The following is a 24614-nucleotide window of genomic DNA, read 5'->3' on the forward strand; positions in this document are numbered from 1 at the left end:
GAACTTGGATAAACATAATGTTAGGGTTTGAGTTTTGGATTAATTATTGTTCATAAACTTGTTAGTATGAACCTAGATTGATAAAGATTGTTGCTAGAAATGGATAAGATAAGAATATTTTCATAATGGTGAAATTGAGGATTTTTGGTATTAAGTTAATTAGGAGGTTTTGAATGCATTTTTGGATCAAAAGGTGTTGTGGGACAACTTAAATGTAAGTAGATAGGTTGCATGTTAGATTTGATAATTCAAACTTGAAGATTATTATAATTACTAAATAAAGAAACTTTAATTTAAGAAAAGATGAAAATTGGATTTTGATGTAAATACTTATAATAGATGAAATCAGTAGGTAATTAACAACAACTTAAAATAAGATATGATGATTGATTAGAAACTTGGATTAGTTAAAACATTGTTAAAATAAACAACAACTTGCTAAAGATAGAAACTTTGTTAAATGGTGAATTAAAAGAATAAAATGGGAATAGATTACTAGGATGCATGAAACCCTATTGAATGAATTAAACTTAGAATTACAAATTAATCAAAGTGGGAAAATTAGATTAATTAGAATTAGCAAATATTAAAAAGTTACTAAAATAGGAAACTTTATTTAAACAACACTTAGGAAATCTGTAAATCCATGATTCTTTGATTGATTAAAAGTTTGATAAAGATGGGAATAATATAAAAATGATTAGTTATAAAGGAATAGAAACTTCTAAAAGATAAAACATGATGGTGTTAAAAAGGACAATACTTGGATCAAGAACACATAGATTCTTTTAAAATGAAAATGAGAACCTTTATTAAAAATTAATATTTTGGAATTATTAGGAACTTATAAAATAAGTTGAAACCTGGAATTTTAGGATATTTAAACATAATTGTATATATAAAAATAACAAGTTTAAATAGTAACATTGCTAAGGAGATCTAAAATACGAACTAGGAACCGAAAATCTCGATTAAAAGTATCTTATGAACATATATAGTCAAAAGTACAATTTATGGTAAATTATATGTTATTATATGTGTGTTTAGTTCATAGGATGATTAGTATAGACTTATGCAATTTATTTGATTCGTCGGTAACTTAAACGGTCGAAAAATCGGCTTTTTTAAACGAAACCGACACAACTATTAGGGACTGTTTTAGAACAGCCCCTAAAGTGGTAAAATAATCATGTATAAAATAAGTTAATTCATGAGAAAATGACAAGATAATAAAACTTAGTCCTAAGCGGTTCGTGTCGTGAAAACCGACACGAAAACGTTAAAAGGTTGTTATTTTAAGAAAATATTAACAAAAATAAAAAATAATATATTTTCACAAGATAATTTGTAAAACTTGATTAAGATATATGAAATAAGTATTTTACATAAATTATAAGCCACATTTTAAACAAGAAACCAAAATAAATTATTTTAAGCGTAAAACCGACAAAACTGACGAAACCGTCAAGTTTTGTGAAAAATATAAGATTAATATTTTCTTAAAAATTTTCAGCAACTGAAACTTAAAATATTTTATTATATTTTAATTGTTTATCAATTAATTTAATTGAATAATAGTTAACGGAAAATGAAACTATGTGTACTCGTTTATTTGCTTATGTGCTTATGTGTATATTAGAGTAGGACTAATAAATTAAAAAGAGTTTTGTATAAAAACTAAAATTAAGTTTTTTATTAACAAAACGTGTTATAATATAGGACACGAGATTTTTGGAAACAAAAAGCTTCAAAACCGTAAGTTTCGCTATCGAACCCCCTCGATTTTTAACTGGAATTGTTTTCAATTCGATATTTAATTGTGTTTTGGGGAAAAACATATTCTTTATTACATATGGTTTTCGTTGATATTAAAAGGCATTTTATTTTACAAACTGTGTCTAATGCGGGATGAGTCTAGTTGGCTAAATAACTGTTAACCGAATTAGTAAGGGCACAGAAATATGGGTAGATCTATCGAGGTGACGCCCCCCACTTCCAATCTTGTTGGGTTAAAAGTGAGTATATTTTGAGTATGGCATGTTTTGATTTAGCAACTAAGATAGTCATACGTAATGTTGTATTCTTAGCTAGTTTACAACAACACAATTTGTTTAAGAAATGAAATGCCTATTGTTTTTGGTGATGTATTGACGGTAGGTTGGTGTAATAATGGTGGTAAGCCATTATACACGAGATATTGTGGATATAATTCGGGGTGTAGGGGGTGTAGTGACGATTACACACGAATTGATATCAGATATAATGACGAAAGTTCATTATATGATTGTTGTTTTCGACTCATATATATATATATGTGTGTGTGTGTGTGTGTGTGTGTGTATGGACTATTTTTGATATAAAGGGAAACTCACCAACACGTTGTGTTGATCGATATTTTAATATGCTTTTCAGGTAAGTGAAGATTTTGAGGTGGCATGGAAGGAGGGCGTGTGGTGTTTGAATAATGTTGGAATAACATAAACCGTGCAATAGCACGTGTAATAAACTCTGATAATGTAAAATATTTTCTTTAATAAAAGATGATGCTTTTATTATTAATTGTCTATTGTTATTGGCTATCGACATCTTTCATAACCCGAATGACTTAAGTTAAGTCTTTCGCTGTGTTAAGGTAAGATTTTCGGAGTGTGACGATGACGAACCTCAAGCCCGCTTAAATAGGTTAACCGGGCCAGACACAATTAAACAAGATTAATTGATGGACAAGGTTTTTAGTGTGGTGATTGGGTTTGATGAAACGATAAACCCTAATATATTGTTATAAATACCAACATAATACTATAGCAAAGATTAACCTAATTGCTCATACCTAAAACCCTATCCATCACCTCTAACCAGCCACCGCCCCCACCCTCCGCCGCTGGCATCTGCCGGCGTCGCCTTCCTCCGGCCGCCGCTAGCTTTTCCGGCCGCCGCTGTTGATTAGTCGCTGCTGCTTCAGTGCTGCCACTGTTGTGATCCAGGTGCTGTTGCTGTCCGCCACCGTGCTGCCGCCGCGACGCCGCCGCTTCGGATCGGATCTCACTTCCTTGTGTCGCCTAGCATAGTTTGTTATTCTTCGGTGTCTCAACCGGTTATTCGTAACTGAGGTAAACTTAAATATGGTTATTTACGTTTATAGTTGTTTGGTTGTTTAGATTTCATGCTCGTATTGTTTGTAACCGGATCCTTGTTTTGGTTTCGTTATGGTGGTTACTCGTTATTCCGCTGTGCTCGTTTATTTGTTAATATGATTAATAAATATGAAACGAATATTAAAATCGGGTTTAAATCGTTAAACGCTTCTTTAACTACCATTGAAACCCAACACTACGTTTCCCACAATGTCCAAATAGGGAGCACAACTACCTCATATTTTGAAAAAATATATATTATTTCATGTCATTTGAGTCGCTCGAATCGAGATTCCCACATTCAAATTAATTTGGAAACGAAATTCAAAATTCAGTTCAGATAAGAACCGATACTTTAACTCATTATTCGAATACAATTCAATTCGAATTCAATCAGTTGCTTTATGCGACTGCACGTCCTTGCAAAACCATTGCTTCGACAACATTTTTTAGTGTTGTCAAAGCGCAATTTCTTTAGTATTTAAATGCTGCTAAAATCACAATTTTTGCTTTATTTCTTTCAAAAATAGCAGTTTTTCTGCATTTTTGTGCTATCAAATCATAGTTTTTGTTTTATTTTGTGGTTGTAAAAAGATTAGTATATTTTATGTTTTATGGCATAACGCATTCGAGGGATAAACAAAGAGATGTACCTAATTTTTATTGGAATTTACTTTAGCTATCACTCTCCTTTCACTGAAACAAACACAATTTAGAAGTAAGCAAAAAGTTAATAATAAAAGCATGCTTCAAATTTTAAGGTTTCCTCTTATACAAGAAGTCATTGCAAAGGTTGTAACTTTCTAATATTACATTAGTTTTAATTTAATGTATGCTAATATGCACAAATCAAGTAAAATAATGATCTCTTATAATAACCTATTTTAGTGGCATAGCTCTGTGATACCCGGTAAAATAAAAAGTATTATTATATTCCATAAACGAGATTAAGACATGTTTAGGCTAGATTAAGTGAAGACTAAGACCCATAAGTTAAATATATTATTTTAAGCTAAGAATGAAGGGAATATATACATTGTAAAACATGTGAGAAGTGAGACGACATAAAGAAATTCAAGTGATAAATGACGGAGAAACGAACGTATTCGGTTAAACGTGTGAAAATTCAACCCGACATTCGATAAAGTGTCCAATGGTTAATCCATTTGAATATTTTAAAGGATCGAGAATTCCGTATTTTACCCGGAACCATTTTTCGACCTCTCGAACGCAATGGTAAGCTCCGATTGTCCTAATTTTGAGCTTAAGTTTGTTAAAAACAAGTTTTAAAATCGGACAGATTGTATTATTCTTGCATGTCCACAAAGATCGGTCTATAACCAAAGATCTAACGGTCCGATCATCTTGATATTTTTACAGAGGGTTCATAACCCATAGATAATCATTTTGAAAGGTGGAAATGAGGATTGGAGTTGCTTAGGCTTGGTTTCTAAACCCGTTTTATTGTTCAGTTCGCTGGGCGGATTTTGAAAACACAACTCTAAAGAAATGCAGATTCCCGGAGATCTGGCGATCGGATCGAGCTGAAATTTTGGGTGAACCTTTCTAACATATAGATATTTGATTCCATTGAATGGATCTATGATCAGATTTTTAGATGGTGAGTATAATATTAGTAATCTACTGGTCAGATTATAAAACGAAAATACTTTCTTAAAACGAGTTGAATGTAGGTTTGAGGTGTCGTACGGACGATACGAGACCGGAGAAACGTTCGTGATGCAAAAACGAACGCGTTGATGTATCCGAATCGCATTGCATGCGGGTTTTGAGCAGATTTCTAGACTCGAACCGTACGCGAGGAGGTATATCGTTTATATCTTTAAGTGTTGAAAGAATTGGATAACAAGAAAATTAATATAAATATTGTTATCGGAAATAACTTGGACAATGAAAATCTTGTTAATAATTATTTAGAAAACCGCTAAATACTATCGAGTGATAAAAATGATACAATTGAGACTTGGACGATTTCGTGCATTTGCATATATTTATAAACACGATATTTGGACAGAAATAGTTTACCCGATAGTGACCACAATTAATATTAAAAATAAATATATACTTTTAGAAAATGTAAATTTTTATATAAAATATGAAAACAAAGTTTTTATATTAAGAATATTAATATAACACGTTTCGGTATAAATAATAATAACGATTATATTATGTTTTGTTAAGAAAGTGGTATATAATATATTTGTCAGAATTCAAACACTCGTCTATTAATAAAAGAATATTATATTTTAAAATAACTATATATACTTTTATTAAATAACGTCCAAGTGTAGTTTCAAAATCATATATTAGTTTTAGAACGATTATTTGAAACTATGGTGTTCCAATATATTTATAAGATATTTAAAAACATTCGATTCAGTTACGATTTTCCCAAAACAATAAAAGTTTGTAATTTAGTTATTAAAATTATAATAAATAAGACACGTGAGGATAAATAAATTAAGTTATGATAGGATTCCATTTGTATCTATGTTTATGTGTTAATATACTTGGTATTAAACATAGGAATCTGGTTATCATTTGGATGACTATTAATAAGATCTTGACGTTGATTGGCATATTATCACACATAAATGTTATTTGAGCTGAGGCAAAGGTGAGTTTTCTCGTGAATCCCCACTTTTAAATGTTTTAATGATTTATAAATGTTTTTGGGGAAAAGTATGTAAAGAAAGGGCTATATATTTTACAAATTGTGTTAAATAGGATGAGTCATTATGAAAGGAAAAACCGTTAACCTAGGAAAAGGGCCTAAAAATATTGGTAGATCTATCGGGGCGACGCCCCCACTCTTCCAGTCGCTCTGGTTGAAAAGGTGGGAATATTTTGATTTTGGTATGTATCAGGTTTATCATATTGATAGTCATACATGTGTTGTACTCTTTGCTCGTTTACAACTAACACGTTTTGTTTAAGAAATATATAGCTATGTTTGGAAAAGTGGAAATTAAATTCCCATTGAAAAGAATGGTGAATAATGAAATTTATCATTGAAAAGAATGATGAATAAATGGGAGTAAAGTTGAGAATTGTTATATCCCGGTTTTTAATTGAGAAACTCACCAACTTTCGTGTTAACAAAATTATTTTAACATACTTTTCATGTAAATGAAGAAAATGGATGCTTCGTGAAGGATTCGGGAAAATTGTGTTGTGCATTTGAATGAATGATAGGTGGACTTGTAATTTAAAATTGAACCGTGCATGTTTGACACATGTAAAACTCTGATATTTAATAAAGTCCAACTAATGGTTCATTATTTTGAATATGATTGGCTGAACAGCATCTGTCACCGCCCAAATTAGTTGATTAAGTCTTCCGCTGTTAAGTTAAGGTTTTTGGGATGTGACAGAGGTTGGTATCAGAGCCAATGGTTATAGTGAACTATAAATTTTTGAAGAAATTTTTAGACTATAACCCAGTATTTAGAACAAACGTTTTCCCACTTCACGAAGCTGAAAGATTTTGTAAACAAATTTTCATAAGAAATGCAAAAGAGAAGTTGCATTTAATTTGTTTATGTATAATGAGAAATTTATTGATAATTTCTATATGCTGTTTAAATATTAATGATACTAGGATTACTTTGTATGGATTATTCACAAACGTCTTATTCACACACTATATACGAAATATACAACATTAATAGTGATTCGGGGGGACCGCTTCCACCTACCTCTGTTATGCTGGAAACTGTGCACATATTTCTATAACCTACTCCCCTACTAGCTTTAGGCTACATGTCATCTTTCTACACAGGTCAAATTGCATTTGTTATTATTGGCTATCCTATGGCTAACTCATGTAATAGGTGGATTGAGGATGACAATGTGACCTTACCTCTACCAATTCTCGAGGTTTTGTAACCCAGTCATGGGTGCCATAGTTGTTTCAGTTCAAGTGTTAGAACAATTGATGGAGTACTTGGAACTCCAATAATTTTTTTTTTCTTGTTGATCTATAAAGGCATCGCATGTCTTGTATATTTTGGTATGGAAAATTTAAAGACTTGTAACAGGTGCTGATACGTATGCACACCTATTTTAGTAGTTAATTGTAAGGCCCCGTTACCGGTGCCTCACATTTGGGCGTTGGATTTACTCATCAACATAGTTCTTGTCATCAGAGTTAATAAAACATTTGCGGAATATAAAAACTTTCATAAACATCACGTTAATCCATAACTTGTCTTAAAATAAACATTCTTGTCATTCAAAATAGCATAACATTAAACATAATCGTCAAGAGTCTTCCAATGCCAGCCTTCTATTCAATACCATGTGTCCCCTCAAGCGAGCTGCCTCATCCTACTCACCTGCGTGCATACTAAAAGTCAGTTACGCTGAGTGAGTTCTAGTTAATCAAACATAATAAAATACATACACTTACCTTCCATTATGCATCCGAAGATACATAATAATTACTTTACTAATTTACTTTCATTACATAATTTCATACGTATATTCATACTTTATTACTTTCATACTATATAATTACTGTCCATTCTATCTCAGATATTATTAGGGTCATGTCCCTCTTTCCTTTGTCTATCTCAGATATTATTAGGGTCTGGTCCCTTTCTTGTCTATCTCAGATATTATTAGGGTCTGGTCCCTTTTTACTTCTCTATCTCAGATATTATTAGGGTCTGTTCCCTCTTTCTTCATCTTCATACATACTGTCTTTACATACCCATAACATACATACTTTCTTTAATCATTCATACATATTCATATATTGTACATATATCTATCATACATATTCATCTATCATAAACATACCTCCCTTGTTAGCACGTGCAATATCCGAAGATCGTTCACGTACCGACAAGCTTTCACTACATACATTTAAGATATACATACATAACATATAAACCATATAAGGCATACACTTACCAGTTAAGGTAAGTGTATTAACTATCACATCGAGTATACACACAGCTCAAAAACATAACAATGAAATGGGGCTAGAAACTCACGTTAATCCTGTTGCGCTCGCCGTTAACTGTTATCCCTTTCCTTAACTGAGCGTGGCTAACTGTTAAATATATATCTTTGTTAATTAACCGCACAATTATTTAAGTTGGTATTTTAGTTAACTTTCACCTTTTCTAAGTTGGGCTGGTTTGCTATACTTAGGTTAATGAGCTAGTTGTTTAAATTAAATATGGGCTTGGCATGATGTGGGCTTAGTTGTTTCCGGCCCAACAGTCTACTATTCAGGCCCAACTGGATTCAGCCCAAAACACCACAGAAGACTTGGCCGAGAACTCATAATCTGACCGAGATCTTGAGTTGACCAGGAACCCTTAGTCACCGAGAACCCATGACCGGGAACCCGCATGGCCGAGAATCCGTTTTGGCCGAAAACCCATTGTAACCGAAATCTCGGGTTGGCCGAGAACTCCATAGGGTGGCCGAAAACCCCTAGCCCAACTCATTATTCCATCTTTATGATTTCTACTTGCCCAGTTACAAATCTAAAGTTCAAATCATGAACTTTTAAACCTCCTAACATCATCGTTCATAATTGTTTTACACCCATTATTATCACGGCTTCAAGATCTATCTTGTTTTAAGCATAAAGCTTGGACCTTTACACATTTAAAACGTTCTAGGCTAGATCTAGGGTTCATCTATGAGCCGTATACAACCATATGCCCAATAAGTCCGTTCTAACCATCAAGTTTGAAACTTTATGATTCATCTAGACCCGATCTAGTCTATGTTCAAGTTTCATGGCAAACCGTTCATAAAAACATAAACTTTAGGGTTAAAGCACATACCTTTAAGCGTATTTAGGCTTCGAGTTAGCTTGTTTACGAACTAGGATCTTGTATATGAAGATCTGTCAATAAAAGGTTGGGTTTTGATCTTGTTTCCTTAATCTAGGCGGCGGCCAAAATAGGAAGGTTTGTAGGTGTGTTTTGAGTGTATAGGGAGAATAAGATGGATATTATGGATGGAAATGGAAAGATTTAAGGTTTAAGGGGTATTTATACTCCCTTAAGCCCATGGACCTAAGGCCCATCTTTCCTTTTTTTAGTCCATGATTAATTCTCTCTAATTAGCCTACTTCTCTTTCCCTCTTTTATTATTATTTTATTTACCATCTTAAGTAAACTTGTCCACCATAAAAGATCATATATAAAATATTATTTATTGAAATTTTGGGATGTTACAAGTCTTCCCTCCTTAAAGAGGTTTCGGGGACTAACTATTACATAAACAGATTAGGGTAAAACTTGCGCATCTCATCCTCAGCTTCCTAAGTAGCATCTGATCCCTTGCGGTGCTTCCATATCACCTTCACTAAGGGTATAACTTACGACGGAGTTGCTTCTCCTTACGATCAACTATTTTCACTGGTTGCTCAATGTAGTTCAATTGTTCATCAACCTCAATGTCCATCAATGGCACGTGACACGTGTCGTCAGCCAGACATTTCCTCAAGTGAGAAACATGGAAGGTTGAATGAATTTCTTCCAACTCATTAGGTAAATCCAGCTTGTAGGCCACCTCACCAATGCGATCTATAATCTTAAACGGTCTAATATACCTCGGACTCAACCTCCCTCTCTTTCTAAAACGGATAATTCCTTTCCAAAGCGAGACCTTAAGCATCACATTGTCACCAATGTTAAACTCAATTGGTCGTCGTCGCTTATCAGCATAAGACTTTTGTCTGTCTTGAGCAGCTTTCAGTCTGGCCTTAATCTAATCGAACTTTGAAGACGTTTCTTGAACAACCTCTAGGCTTCCCATTTCTTTCTGACCAATCTCTCCCCAACATACCGGTGTTCTACATCGCCTACCGTAAAGCATCTCAAACGGTGGCATACCAATACTTGAATGGTAGCTGTTGTTATAGGAGAACTCTGCCAGATGCAGATGATCATCCCAACTTCCACCAAAATCTAAAACACAAGCACGTAGCATATCCTCAAGGGTCTGGATCGTCCTCTCGGACTGTCCATCAGTTTGAGGATGATACGCCGTACTGATGTTCAATCTCGTTCCCATAGCTTCATGGAACTTCTTCCAAAACCTCGAAGTAAACCGTGTATCTCTATTAGACACGATGGATAACGGTACTCCATGTTTCGATACAACCTCTTTTATGAACAAGCTTGCTAATGTTTCTGACGAGATAGCCTCGCGTATAGGCAGAAAGTGAGCACTCTTGGTCAAACGGTCCACAATCACCCAGATAGTGTCATGATTCTTAGCTGTACGAGGTAGCTTAGTTATGAAATCCATGGTGATGTGTTCCCATTTCCACTCAGGAATCTCTAGCGGTTGCATCTTTCCATAAGGCTTTTGATGTTCGGCTTTGACTTATAAACAAGTTAAGTACTTACTAACATAGTATACTACATCATTCTTCATTCCTGGCCACCAGTAATCTCCATTCAAGTCTTGGTACATCTTTGTAGCTCCAGGATGGATTGGGTACCTTGACTTATGATCTTCATCTAAGATTCGACTTCTAAGATCACCATGGCGTGGGATCCACATACGGTCGAACCTATTCTTAACACCATGAGTGTTTTCCATCAACTCATCTTGCTAGCCATAAATTCTTTGTTTCTTTACTAACCCTTCATCTACTAACACCTCTGACTACACCTTGATGATTTCTTCGAAAAGGCTTGAATTCATAATAAGCTGGTATGACTTCACTATTGCAAGGACTTCCTCATTCTTACGGCTTAGCGCGTCGGCGACCACATTAGCTTTACCAGGGTAGTACTTAATATCGCAGTCGTAATCCTTTATCAATTCTAACCACCTCCTCTGCCTCATGTTCAATTCTTTCTGCTCGAAGAAGTACTTTAAACTCTTATGATCCATATAAAAAGTACACTTAGTACCATATAGATAATGTCTCCATATCTTAAGAGCATGCACTACAGCTGCTAGTTCTAAATCATGTGTCGGATAAGTACTCTCATGGACTTTCAACTGTCTAGACGCGTAAGCTATCACCTTTCCTCGTTGCATCAACATGCAACCTAACCCACGATGCGAAGCATCAGTGCAAACTACCAAGTCCTCGTCACCATCGGGTAAAGCAAGGATTGGAGCTTGCGTGAGTATCTTCTTTAACTCCTGAAAAGCTTCTTCTTGAAACTTACCCCAACTGAATACTATCTACTTTCGGGTCATACCGGTTAACGGTGCGGCTATCTTGGAGAAACCTTCGATGAATCTCCTATAGTAGCCAGCTAACCCTAAGAAGCTTCGTATATCAGTCGGATTCTGTGGAGTCTTCCAATTAGTTATCGCCTCAATCTTAGCTGGGTCCACGTAATCCCTTCAAGATTGATCACGTGACCTAGAAATTGCACTTCTCGCAACCAGAACGCGTATTTCGAAAACTTAGCATACAACTTCTCTTCCTTCAGAACTTCCAATACTTCTCTCAGATGCTCAGCATGATCAGACTCACTCTTTGAATAAATCAATATATCGTCGATGAAAACAATAACTGACTTATCCAACATTGGCCGACATACCCTATTCATCATGTCCATAAATGCTGCAGGGGCATTTGTTAGACCGAATGACATCACGAGGAACTCGTAGTGTCCATACCGCGTTCGGAACACTGTCTTAGGGATGTCCGCCTTTTCACTTTCAATTGATGATAGCCTGATCTAAGATCTATTCGTGAGAACCAACTTGAACCTTGCAGTTGGTCAAACAAATCATCGATCCTTGGCAAAGGATACCTATTCTTTACTATAAGCTTGTTCAACTCGCGATAGTCTATGCACATTCTCATACTTCCATCCTTCTTTTTCACGAACAACACTGGTGCGCCCCACGGGGAAACACTTGGTCTAATAAAACCCTTGTCGAGAAGTTCCTGCAGTTGGGACATCAATTCTTTCATCTCGGACGGTGCCAGACGGTAAGGCGCTTTCGCGACGGGTTGGGCCCCTGGTACTAAGTCTATCTGAAATTCTATCTCTCGCTCCGGTGGCAACCCCGGAAGATCCTCTGGGAATACTTCTGGGTAGTCGCGCACAATAGGAAACATCTTTCATTTCTTTTGTCTCGGCCGTAGCGTTGACAACATACGCCAGGTATGCACCGCACCCCCGTTCTAACAAACCCTCGGCTTTTATCATCGAAATGACATTAAGCCCAGAACTTTCCTTATCAACATAAACCGTCACCACACTACCATCCAGGGACTTTAACCTTATTATCCTACTCTTACACACTATCTGAGCTTCGTACTCAGACAGCCAATCCATTCCCAAAACTACATCGAACCCTCCTAAGGTCATAACATACAAAGTAACAGGGAACTCGGTGGTATACTCACGATGTGTCATCGTCCCAGCTTTCAAGTTCAGAAACTTCATCTCCGCCCTCTCAACCTCGGTGTCAGCACAGAACCTTTTCATCACTAACTCCTTCAGATCCTCCCACTTCATCTCTTTGATCTCTTCACGGGTCTTCCTCTGCTCCACACTCTCCCACCAATACATAGCTTCCTCTTCAAACGATTGGGTGGCATAACCGACAGCTTGATCGGGACGGCACTCGCTAATGCGGATAATTTTATCCATGGAGGTTATCCACTGAAGAGTAGCGATTGCGTCTCCCAAACTAGTCAGCTTTGGCGGGTCACAACCCTTAAAGGACTTATAGTTGCAACCACCTCGGCCTCTCTTCCTATCGTCAACTTTCACAGACTTAACCACACTCAAGGCCTCTCTTTCTTCTTCATCATATTTCCTACCACCTCCTCCCGCTCCTTCGGCAGTTCTTTCACGGTCTCCAGCGGACCTCTCTGGGTTCAAGTTCTTCACAGCAGTGGCTACTGCTTGGACAATAGCTGCTTGGATTAAGGGATCTAGCTGAACCCCTTCATTGTTGTTAAGGTTTCCTCCAGCTGCGCTTCCTTCTTCTTCGGTGTTGGAAGTTGTTTCTACCGAAGGTTGTTCGACATGGCGAGGCCTGCCACGACGTCCCGTGCGGCCTCCTGCTCCAACAACTGCCCTAGATCCAACCATCGTATTCTGGAAAGGAAAACACAAACGTCATCACTCAAGGAACTATTTAGCACAAGGATAGTAAGGCTAACAGGTAATAACAGTGGCCAGTTGTGATTAGCTGATTACGTTACTTTCCGTGTCCTATACACTTCCCCTTATGAGTCTATTTGTGTTGGTTCTACTTTAAACAGTTAGTCATTAAAGCAATCAAGTAATCCTATCCCTATCATTCACATAACCTTCTTTATCATTTCACATACATCTTTTAACCATACAGTTTACCTTTACTGAGCTTGCTTGAGCGACACATGGCATTCTCGAACTGGCATCTTCTTTCTTTTCTTACTTAAAATCCCATTCTCTGTTCGAGTCTAAGCACTTAGGATGCTTAAGTCTCTCGAACTTTGCTCTGATACCAACTTGTAAGGCCCCGTTACCGGTGCCTCACATTTGGGCGTTGGATTTACTCATCAACATAGTTCTTGTCATCAGAGTTAATAAAACATTTGCGGAATATAAAAACTTTCATAAACATCACGTTAATCCATAACTTGTCTTAAAATAAACATTCTTGTCATTCAAATTAACATAACATTAAACATAATCGTCAAGAGTCTTCCGATGCCAGCCTTTTATTCAATACCATGTGTCCCCTCAAGCGAGCTGCCTCATCCTACTCACCTGCGTGCATACTAAAAGTCAGCTACGCTGAGTGAGTTCTAGTTAATCAAACATAATACAATACATACACTTACCTTCCATTATGCATCCGAAGATACATAATAATTACTTTACTAATTTACTTTCATTACATAATTTCATACGTATATTCATACTTTATTACTTTCATACTATATAATTACTGTCCATTCTATCTCAGATATTATTAGGGTCTGGTCCCTCTTTCCTTTGTCTATCTCAGATATTATTAAGGTCTGGTCCCTTCTATCTCGGATATTATTAGGGTCTGGTCCCTCTTTCTTCATCTTCGTACATACTGTCTTTACATACCCATAACATACATACTTTCTTTAATCATTCATACATATTCATATATTTTACATATATCTAACATACACATTCATCTATCATAAACATACATCCCTTGTTAGCACGTGCAATATCCGAAGATCGTTCACGTACCGACAAGCTTTCACTACATACATTTAAGATATACATACATAACATATAAGCCATATAAGGCATACATTTACCAGTTAAGGTAAGTGTATTAACTATCACATCGAATATGCACACAGCCACAAAAACATAACAAGGAAATGGGGCTAGAAACTCACCTGAATCCTGTTGCGCTCGCCATTAATTGTTATCCCTTTCCTTAACTTAGCATGGCTAACTGTTAAATATATATCTTTGTTAATTAACCGCACAATTATTTAAGTTGGTATTTTAGTTAACTTTCACCTTTTCTAAGTTGAGCTGGTTTGCTATACTTAGGTTAATGAGCTAGTTGTTTAAATTAAATATGGGCTTGGCATGATGTGGGCTTAGTTGTTTCCGGCCCAATAGTCTACTATTCAGGCCCAACTGGATTCAGCCCAAAACACCACAGAAGACTTGGCCGAGAACTCTTGGCCGAGAACTCATAATCTGACCGAGATCTTGAGTTGACCGGGAACCCTTGGTCACCGAGAACCCATGACCGGGAACCCGCATGGCCGAGAATCTGTTTTGGCCGAAAACCCATTGTAACCGAAATCTCGGGTTGGCCGAGAACTCCATAGGGTGGCCGAAAACCCCTAGCCCAACTCATTATTCCATCTTTATGATTTCTACTTGCCCAGTTACAGATCTAAAGTTCAAATCATGAACTTTTAAACCTTTTAACATCATCGTTCATAATCGTTTTACACCCATTATTATCACGGCTTCAAGATCTATCACGTTTTAAGCATAAATCTTGGACCTTTACACATTTAAAACGTTCTAGGCTAGATCTAGGGTTCATATATGAGTCGTATACAACCATATGCCCAATAAGTCCATTCTAACCATCAAGTTTGAAACTTTATGATTCATCTAGACCCGATCTAGTCTATGTTCAAGTTTCATGGCAAACCGTTCATAAAAACATAAACTTTAGGGTTAATGCACATACCTTTAAGCGTATTTAGGCTTCGAGTTAGCTTGTTTACGAACTAGGATCTTGTATTTATCTTGTATATGAAGATCTATCAATAAAAGTTTAGGTTTTGATCTTGTTTCCTCAATCTAGGTGGCGGCCGAAATAGGAAGGTTTGTAGGTGTGTTTTGAGTGTGTAGGGAGAATAAGATGGATATTATGGATGGAAATGGAAAGATTTAAGGTTTAAGGGGTATTTATACTCCTTTAAGCCCATGGACCTAAGGCCCATCTTTCCTTTTTTTAATCCATGATTAATTCTCTCTAATTAGCCTACTTCTCTTTCCCTCTTTTATTATTATTTTATTTACCATCTTAAGTAAACTTGTCCACCATAAAAGATCATATATAAAATATTATTTATTGAAATTTTGGGATTTTACATTAATTTATTAACTTTTAAACAAGTATTATAATTTTCCAAGTTAAAATGTCACAATGATCCTTTGGCTGATTTATTGATTATTGTGCGAACTGATTATTTCCTATATTTAGTCACCCGCATATAATAATTAATAATGAATGTTGTTTTATCTATTTTATCCGAGAATAACATGAACAACAATATGCCACTGAAAACAAGACACAGTTGTACTAGTAGAAGATATGGATTACCGACCTACTCTGAAGAATTATCTCAACTGATCTCTCGACACGTTGACACTGTTTTAGAATAGTGAAAAAGCCAATGCCTAATATTTCAGTGTAAATATTCCAACTGTGGTGTAAAGAATTGGGCAACTTTGGTGTACGCGGGTTACACAAAATAAAGTCCTTGTATGGATTCTAAAAATTGAATTGGTGGATTATGTGATTAGTACTTAATACATGTATCTCTGTGTAAACTTGTGATACCTATAATTATGACCCACAATAGGAGAATACTAGAATGATCATGTAAGGTAAATTGACAATTACACTTGATATCACGTAATTGTGAATTTACAGGTACGAGAGAATTCTAGGAAATTCTATTGTGATGACCTATGAGTATAATATATTAATTAATTACTATGGACGAAGCGATTGTAATCATCAAGTCACCCATCCAATCGTATAATGTCGTGCTAAAACAAAAGTGGATTCTCGAATCAGGAGTTTATTGAGACAATAATCTAGTTTAAGATTTTGATGAACCCTTTCTTTCGATCCCCATTGATCATTCCATCATATCTGAGCTTAGTCATTTGTATTTTGCGATGGGCCTTGCACCATGATTGCATTCATACGTGATGACTATATTGATCTCGTGATGACATACGTGTTGATTCTTTTTCCTAAACAAGTTATGCTCTGTATCTAAAATCTTGATGATCATATCATTAGGATAAATTCTGTACAAATTCTTTTGCGGATTTGGGATAGTACATTTGACTCAAGTAGATACATCAAAGGGTTTTGAGCATGAAGGATAATATCATATCCTTGTTAAAGAAATTGTTTTCTTTGAAATTTAGGCATAAGTAGGACATTCCTATTTGTTATACCAAAGACTGAGACTACACTTGAATGAGTTAGTTCCTTGCGAAATCATAATGACTTCTTCGCTAAATATCCCAATCTAACACTTCCCTTATATGCCTCTTGTATAATAAGTAACGTTATCTTTATATGTGTGTGACACCTAGATGTGGTGTAACGAATAAAATAAAGACAGGCAGACATCGTAGCTCTTGTTGAAATTCTAATTCACCCATTATAAACACGCGACCTTAAATCTACAGGTAAAGAACTAACTGCGCTACTACTTCAACAATCACTAAACCACTTTTATGATTTGAGGCACTTTAGAGATTTTTAGTGTACTATCAGGTCTGGCATATTTGCAGTTGCCCACTAAGCTCCAAAAATTACACATATGCGCAAAATTTTATTAACCTCCATGTTTCATATTCTCCTCTGATGGACAAAAGATTAGTTATCGTCAACCGATCAATTGTCCAAAAAGATTATTTGACGATAATGCTATTTTCACAAAATAGAATGTATTATCGGCTTGAAAATGTTATTTGCATAATTAAGAGAAGAGTGATCTTCTCAAATCAGCAAGCCCCTCACTACTGAGAACGATGACGAATATAATCACACCCTTAAAACTCCAAAATCTTGAATCATAGCAAAAAAAAAAATCAGGATCATCATCTAGTAAAAACATACAACTCAGTTCTCATAGTGGAAACGTCAACCCCAATTCGACGTAAAATAAGGATTTTGTGAGATTAAGACTTCAAGAAAAATGTATCCATCCTTAATTTTCTTTAAAAGGAATTTTGATACCCTTGAAATCTATAAGATCAAATAAAATTGTTGGGACTAGAGAACCTAGTTATCGTAATAATGTTTATTCTAAATGCATACGACAACAATCTTGTAGGATTATTACCGTATTGTGTTGCATACTACTGGATTGGAAATGACACGTGGTCATTTTAATAATCCTTGGATGCAATACATTTCAAGTTTTAGTTTCGTTCACTCTGTACTTTTAGACCTAACCCACAAACTGAAATTTCACTCGACTTATCAATTGCCCCTGAGCAATAAATTCACGATCTTTTGTCTGGAATTCGTCCCTATGATTTCGTTATTTTTTTCCTTTATTAATGATAACTAACACGCAGTTGGTACTAATATCGTTACTTGGTAGCAAGATTTCGCAGCATAGAATTATAATTAACAATTGAACCTCCTTGGTTCTCACAACACTCAAGTTCCTAAATAGGATTGAATAGTTTGACCTTAAACATATTATCTCGATTACATTCCAACCTAAATTTAGATCATTAGTTACATGACACGCGTCATGCATATCCATACTAATGCTCAATCTTATTCGTATGATACACTAATTTTGCGATGTTTAAAGAATTGAACACTCATTAATTAGGTATCTTTCAATGAATAAGTTGGTCTAATGTAAAGAGATCCCATCCTTGTTCCTATTAACCACCATTGAATTTACTTTTTCAGTTGTATTGCGTATATACACAAATTTTGTCATTCCCTTATAACATCATAGTGTTGCCACTTCAACAAACAATGATGGTTGTTGATGACAGCAATGGATCAACGTTTTATTTTGTCTACGCTTACTTGCAATTAAAGATGAGTATAGCCTCGTAAGACTTTGGCTCGAACACAAAAATAAGTGTGAATTACTAATGTTCAACGGCAAGTCGACTTATTCCTTAGCTAGAGAAACATTAAGTAATATGGAACGAATGGTTATATTGTGACTTATACTTCTTAGGATGTTACGTAATCTAAGAATCATACTCCGAAGTATTTTGTACTAACAAATCGACATTGTGAAAATTTGAGCACTCTAATGAAAATGTGTGCTTGGTGTGCTTAGATAGAAGTAATAAATATATATATTTAAGCACACCCAATCATATGTTAAAGGGTATTATACAATACTTTTGACACTAGAGATTAAATCTTAATCGGATGCTTGTATTGTGAAGTCATATTAAGTTATACCTAGTACCTATGCTATAACAAAGTGTGATAGTACTTCACACACAACTCCATGTAATCAGTTGATCACGTATACCATTCCCTGGTAAAGTATATATACAAACCATGTTCATAAACACAGTCACGACAAACTATATATAGTCACGCCAAATTGTATATAGTGATGTTGAACTATGTGAAAGACATACCTTCCGTAATTGATCCCGATTGCATTCTTGAAAAACGTTAACGAGTAACAACTCCTTGTCAATCAAAGATATTGTTAAGATGTTATCCTATGTATATTCATTAACTTCATATACTTCGAATATTGTGCAGCGTTTGCAACCGGAATTTTCTAAGATCTTTAAGTATCATTGTAGCTACGTCTACCAATTCTTTGACCCTATTGTGACATCATTGTTTTCATAATCTATTTTATTCCAACGTACAATATTTACCAACCTTTCATGGTAAAGAAATATTAAACGTTTAGGTTCTTCTGTATAATGACATTTAACATTTATGTAATATTGAATGAATGTTTGTGTTTAAAGTGTAATAGATCCCTTAGACTCTAATAGATAATCTTAGGACAAAATTACTTACGACTCGTCATAAAGAGAAGCAATACAAAAGGTAAGGTGTTTGCATAAATCACTTTTCAAGACGTGAAATGCACAGAATTGTAGTAGTCCACCTGAAGACTGACTGCTATCATTTCGGAAAAGACTAACTTAGAAGGATGGTAAATATGGATGCGGATATCGGCAAGATAAATTCCTCCTCATGTCAGAGACAAGATTAACCTCAAAGAACCAGTGCTTATTCTAGAGGCAAGATCTGGTAGTTTACTTTGATAGACTTATCAAAGTTTGGGCGTGTGCTTACATATTGAAGTAGAGTATGTGCTTATGCACAACACAGTTGCACTCATAAAGATAACTACTAGACTTATGACCTGGAGTTAATTAAGGATCTTGATAGAAAAACCGACACCATGATAAGTAGCTAACGCTGTCGTCTCAGGGAAGATTACCATACGATCAAGAAGAGATGTTCTCGTTAATTCCGACTAAAGATTTTATTCAAATCAGAAACGTGCACCTAGTCACGATAAAGAATTTGAAAATTTATATAATGGTAAGTTACTTACAAGATTGCAAGTTAAATCAAATCATTAGAATGTTATATCCTCTATGCTCAGTCAAATCTCGAGGACGAGATTCAAATAATATGGGGGGAATGTGATACCCGGCAAAATAAAAAGTATTATTATATTCCATAAACGAGATTAAGACATGTTTAGGCTGGATTAAGTGAAGACTAAGACCCATAAGTTAAATATATTATTTTAAGCTAAGAATGAAGGGAATATATACATTGTAAAACATGTGAGAAGTGAGACGGCATAAAGAAATTCAAGTGATAAATGACGGAGAAACGAACGTATTCGGTTAAACGTGTGAAAATTCAACCCGGCATTCAATAAAGTGTCCAATGGTTAATCCATTTGAATATTTTAAAGGATCGAAAACCGAGAACACGGGCTAAAACGTGGCTTAATTCTGAGTTAACGAAGCGGAAAAATGCAAATTAGTATTATCGAACACGGTCGTTAAAGCACATGTACCGATAAGCTTGTAAAAGTTGATATTATCTCCGTATTTGAAGTTTAGCATTTAGATAAAAAAAAAATTAAATAGACACCATAAGTTTGGATGAGTTGTTTTTGGGAAAAACAACACTAGTTTTATTAAGTTCGGAATAACACGGAACCGACATTGGGTAACAATCGTCAATAACTTATTAACGGAAATAATAAGTTAACGAGACAAATTTAAGACGAGACGGAATAAGAATAAGTATTTTGACGAAATGTATTTGGAATATACAACGTCACTTGTAGTAGCGGGTTCGTTAAAGCGAGAGACCGAAACACGATTGCAAAACTCATTCCAAACCGCACCTATATAAGGTGGGTCACCCCACTTTTTATCCATTTAACAACATATTTTCTGAAATCTAGAGAGAGAGAGTAGAGAGAAGGCAGAGAATTTCGGTGGTGGAGCGGGGAGGTCTGGCGGTGGTGCGTGGCGGTCCGGCGGTGGCCGGTGGTGGTCCGGTGGCGGCCGAATTCCGTATTTTACCCGGAACCATTTTTCGACCTCCCGAACGCAATGGTAAGCTCCGATCGTCCTATTTTTGAGCTTATTTTGTTAAAAACAAGTTTTAAAATCTAAACAGATTGTATTATTCTTGCATGTCCACAAAGATCGGTCTATAACCGAAGATCTAACGGTCCGATCATCTTGATATTTTTACAGAGGGTTTATAACCCATAGATAATCATTTTGAATGGTGGAGATGAGGATTGGAGTTGCTTAGGCTTGGTTTCTAAACCCGTTTTATTGTTCAGCTCGCTGGGCGGATTTTGAAAACACAGCTCTAAAGAAATGCAGATTCCCGGAGATCTGGCCATCGGATCGAGCTGAAATTTTTGGTGAACCTTTATAACATATAGATATTTGATTCCATAGAAGGGATCTATGATCAGATGTTTAGATGGTGAGTTATAAGATTAGTAAGTTACTGGTCAGATTATAGAATGAAAATAGTTTCTTAAAATGAGTTGCATGTAGGTTTTGAGGTGTCGTACGGACGATCCGAGACCGAAGAAACGTTCGTGACGCAAAAAAGAACGAGTTGATGTATCCGGATCGCATTGCATGTGGGTTTTGAGCAGATTTCTAGACTCGAACCGTACGCGAGGAGGTATATCGTTTATATCTTTTAAGTGTTGAAAGAATTGGATAACAAGAAAATTAATACAAATATTGTTATCGGAAATAACTTGGACAATGAAAATCTTGTTAATAATTATTTAGAAAACCGCTAGATACTATCGAGTGATAAAAATGATACAATTGAGACTTGGACGATTACGTGCGTTTGCATATATTTATAAACACGATATTTGGACAGAAATAGTTTACCCGGATAGTGACCACAATTAATATTAAAAATAAATATATACTTTTAGAAAATGTAAATTTTTATATAAAATATGAAAACAAAGTTTTTATATTAAGAATATTAATGTAACACGTTTCGGTATAAATAATAATAACGATTATATTATGTTTTGTTAAGAAAGTGGTATATAATATATTTGTCAGAATTCAAACACTCATCTATTAATAAAAGAATATTATATTTTAAAATAACTATATATACTTTTATTAAATAACGTCCAAGTGTAGTTTCAAAATCATATATTAGTTTTACAACGATTATTTGAAACTATGGTGTTCCAATATATTTATAAGATATTTTAAAACATTCGATTCAGTTACGATTTTCCCTAAACAATAAAAGTTTGTAATTTAGTTATTAAAATTATAATAAATAAGACACGTGAGGATAAATAAATTAAGTTATGATAAGATTCCATTTGTATCTATGTTTATGTGCTAATATACTTGGTATTAAACATAGGAATCTGGTTATCATTTGGATGACTATTAATAAGATCTTGACGTTGATTGGCATATTATCACACATAAATGTTATTTGAGCTGAGGCATAGGTGAGTTTTCTCATGAATCCCCACTTTTAAATGTTTTAGTGATTTATAAATGTTTTTGAGGAAAAGTATGTAAAGAAAGGGCTATATATTTTACAAATTTTGTTAAATGGGATGAGTCATTATGAAAGGAAAAACTGTTAACCTAGGAAAAGGGCCTAAAAATATTGGTAGATCTATCGGGGCGACGCCCCCCACTCTTCCAGTTGCTCTGGTTGAAAAGGTGGGAATATTTTGATTTTGGTATGTATCAGGTTTATCATATTGATAGTCATACATGTGTTGTACTCTTTGCTCGTTTACAACTAGCACGTTTTGTTTAAGAAATATATAGCTATGTTTGGAAAAGTGGAAATTAAATTCCCATTGAAAAGAATGGTGAATAATGAAATTTATCATTGAAAAGAATGATGAATAAATGGGAGTAAAGTTGAGAATTGTTATATCCCGGTTTTTAATTGAGAAACTCACCAACATTCGTGTTGACAAAATTATTTTAACATACTTTTCAGGTAAATGAAGAAAATGGATGCTTCGTGAAGGATTCGGGAAAATTGTGTTGTGCGTTTGAATGAATGATAGTTGGACTTGTAATTTAAAATAGAACCGTGCATGTTTGACACGTGTAAAACTCTTATATTTAATAAAGTCCAACTAATGGTTCATTATTTTGAATATGATTGGCTGAACAGCATCTGTCACCGCCCAAATTAGTTGATTAAGTCTTCCGCTGTTAAGTTAAGGTTTTTGGGATGTGACAAGCTCTATCTTCCATGGTGGCAAAGCCTGTAGAATTGAGAAAATAAGAAAACAATAAGTGATAAAAGGTACTGAAAGTAAAATTACACATTTATCTATCAGATATTGAAAAGTTATTGCTACTTTAAACAAACGTACTTTAAGCTTTACATGCATTTTTAGCATAGATTCCTTGTTAAGAAGTTTGAAATTAGGTATAAATTAACCTCACATCGGACACCATCTGAAACATAACAAACAATATAATAAGTGCATTGAAATTAATATTAGTACATGACAGAATATGAACCCAAGAAAGCGGATTTGGGGTCTGATTGTTGGTACCTTGGCTATAGGTATCGTGAAGCTTCTTCACATCATTATCAAACTTATCTTTTTCGCCTGATGATGATGGCGCCAATTACATAAATCAATGGGTCGCATCACTTCTAGGTTTCTCAAATCAAAGCTGTAACATCCTGAAATTTCTATAAATAATGTTTTGTATATTATTTACGTTGTAAGAATGAATTTGAGTTAGTAGAATAATAATAAAAAATAATAAGGATAAAAGGATGGTAGGTCAAAAAGATTGAAACTAATTAAGGACTTAAGATGAAGATGGGCCTAGGGAGTATAAATACCCCCTTAAACCTTAGATCCTTTCCATCTCCATCATTCTACACTTTAGCCTACACCATCAAAAAAAACACAGTTAAGCCAAACACTCCCTACACTATTCTATTCAACGATCCAAGACCAACCCAAGGTAAGAAATCATTTATCTCAGCTGACCCGACAATTTAGAACCGACACCACAACCCCGGGATGCCGAATGAGCCGTTTGAATCTAGATCTAGCTTTATTCGGGTGTTTAATCAACCAAAATGAGCTAAAGGTCCACCTTAGCTCAGATCTGGACACTGAAGTTACATGGGTCATAAACGATCAAAATCCGGCCAACCATGGTGGTTAACGGCGGATGACGGCGCCGGAATCGAAGAAAACCTTAAAAACGCAAAGTGGAAAGCTGGACATAAAATATAAGGCGTATAAGTATATACGCCGTATAAGTATTAGTAACGTATAAGTATACGCACCGCATATGTATGAGACGTATATGTATGCAACATGTATTTATGTGACGTATATGTATGTCGTATATATGTGACGTATATGTATGCAACGTATAAGTATACATGCCGCATATATATGAGACGTATATGTATGCAACGTGTATGCATGTCACGTATATGTATGTGTAATGTGTATGTATATACGTCGTGCATGTATGTATGTATGTATGTATGTATGTATGTATGTATGTATGTATGTATGCCATCCATATATGTATATATAGCGTGTCTATACACCGTATAAGTCTATAGCGTGTATGTATGTATGTATGCCAGCCGTATACGCATATATATAGCGTGTATGTACACCGTATAAGTCTATAGCCTGTATGTATGTACACCGTATACGTATATATAACGTGT

This window comes from Bidens hawaiensis, unplaced genomic scaffold, assembly GCF_021521415.1.
Source record: "Bidens hawaiensis isolate Kalapana, Puna unplaced genomic scaffold, B.hawaiensis_p1.1 tig00018216_1, whole genome shotgun sequence".
Taxonomy (NCBI): domain Eukaryota; kingdom Viridiplantae; phylum Streptophyta; class Magnoliopsida; order Asterales; family Asteraceae; genus Bidens; species Bidens hawaiensis.